This window comes from Palaemon carinicauda, chromosome 8 (genome assembly GCF_036898095.1).
Source record: "Palaemon carinicauda isolate YSFRI2023 chromosome 8, ASM3689809v2, whole genome shotgun sequence".
Taxonomy (NCBI): Eukaryota; Metazoa; Arthropoda; class Malacostraca; order Decapoda; family Palaemonidae; genus Palaemon; species Palaemon carinicauda.
In genome coordinates, this window is record NC_090732.1 from 70,831,289 (window position 1) to 70,833,437 (window position 2,149).

Below are 2,149 nucleotides of genomic sequence, written 5' to 3' on the forward strand. Positions count from 1 at the left end.
AGAGAGCAAAGTCCATCAAATTTCAGGGAAGACTGTTCTGTGTTCCCAAGAAAGACTCCAACGAACTCAGAGTCATCCTGGACTTGTCCCCTCTCAACAAATTCATCGAGAACAACAAGTTCAAGATGCTAACCCTTCAGCACATAAGGGCCCTATTGCCCAAGAAGGCATACACAGTCTCCATAGACATAGCGGACGCCTATTGGCACATTCCGATGAATCGCCAGATCTCCTCCTACCTAGGATTCAGGCTTCATAAAAGAAAGTACACTTTCAGAGCCATGCCCTTCGGGCTCAACATAGCCCAAAGGGTCTTTACGAAGTTTGCAGAGACTATCCTTCAACAACTACGCCTACAGGGCGTCCAGGTAATGGCCTACCTGGACGATTGGCTGGTGTGGGCAGCATCGGAAACGGAATACCTGCAAGCATCCAAGAAAGTGATCCAATTCCTGGAACATCTAGGATTCAAGATCAACACCAAAAAGTCTTGACTATCTCCGGCTCAGAAGTTCCAATGGCTAGGCTTACATTAGGACCTACAGTCACACCGTCTCTTCATTCCGTTAAAGAAGAGGAGGGAGATAGCGAGGTCTGTCAAGAGACTCCTCAAATCCAAGTGGATTTCAGGACGTCAACAGGAGCGTGTGCTCGGCTCCCTCCAGTTCACTTCGGTGACAGACCCAGTGCTGAAAGCACAGCTAAAATATGCATCAGGAGTCTGGAGAAGCTGCGCATCAAACGCTCGAAGAGATCTCAGAAGACCACTCCCGTCTCGGCTTCGATCACTCCTCAAGCCATGGTCGGAGGCCAGCAAGTTCAAGAGGTCAATGCCTCTACAACTGTCTCCACCCTCAGTTACCATCTACACGGACGCATCGCTGGAAGGATGGGGGGGGGGGTCACTTCCATCAACGCAAGACTCAAGGAACTTGGTCCTCCCTGTTCAAGACGTTCCACATCAACATCTTGGAGGCCATGGCAGTCTTTCTCACTCTAAAGCGATTGTCTCCTCGTCCCTCAGCCCACGTGCGACTGAATTTGGACAGCGATGTAGTGGTCAGATGTCAGAATCATCAAGGCTCACAATCTCCTCAACTCAACCAAGTGATATTAGCCATCCTCCGCCTAGCGGAGAAGAAGAGATGGCACTTATCAGCAGTTCACCTTCAAGGGTTCCGCAATGTGACAGTGGACGCTCTATCCAGGATAGCTCCAATAGAGTCAGAATGTTCCCTAGACGCAGAATCATTCTCCTTAATCGTACGACAAGTCCCGGAACTGCAGATCGACCTCTTCGCAACGAGCGACAACAAGAAACTTCCTCGATACGAGGCCCCGCCCAACCTTCTGCTCAAGGTCCTCACCAAGATGAGATCCTTTCAAGGAACGGCAGCCCTAGTGGATCCCAAGTGGCCCCGGAGCAACTGGTTCCCCCTGATTCTGGAATTACAACCAAAGCTGATTCCATTGCCGGACCCAGTTCTGTCTCAACAAGTTTAGAAGTCGACTGTCTTCGCTTCATCACAGAAAACCAGAGCCCTTCATCTCATGATTTTCTCTCCCTTGCCGTAACGAAAAGGTTTGGAATCTCGAAGAAAAGCCTAGACTTCTGGAGAAATATAAGTCAAAATCGACCAGAAGGCAATACGAGTCATCTTGGAAGAAATGGGTATCCTTTATCAAGGCAAACAATCCGAAGGAAATATCGATGGATTTCTGCCTGTCCTTCTTTATCCACCTTCATGAACAAGGTTTAGCAGCCAACACGATCTCTACGTGTAAATCTGCCCTGACAAGAACCTTGCTATATGCCTTCCAAATAGATCTGTCTAACGGAATCTTCAACAAGGTGCCGAAAGCCTGTGCTAGACTCAGACCAGCGTCCCCTCCAAGACCCATTTCATGGTCTCTCGACAAAGTGCTACACTTCGCCTCAGGCTTGGACAATGAGACTTGCCCTCTGAAAGATTTGACCCAGAAAGTTATTTTCTTGTTTGCTTTAGCTTCAGGGGCTAGAGTTAGTGAAATTGTGGCATTATCTAGGGAAGAGGGCCACATCCGGTTCGTTGACACGGGTGAGCTCACCCTCTTTCCTGACCCAACGTTTCTCGCCAATAATGAGTTACCCATAAAAAGATTGGGTCCC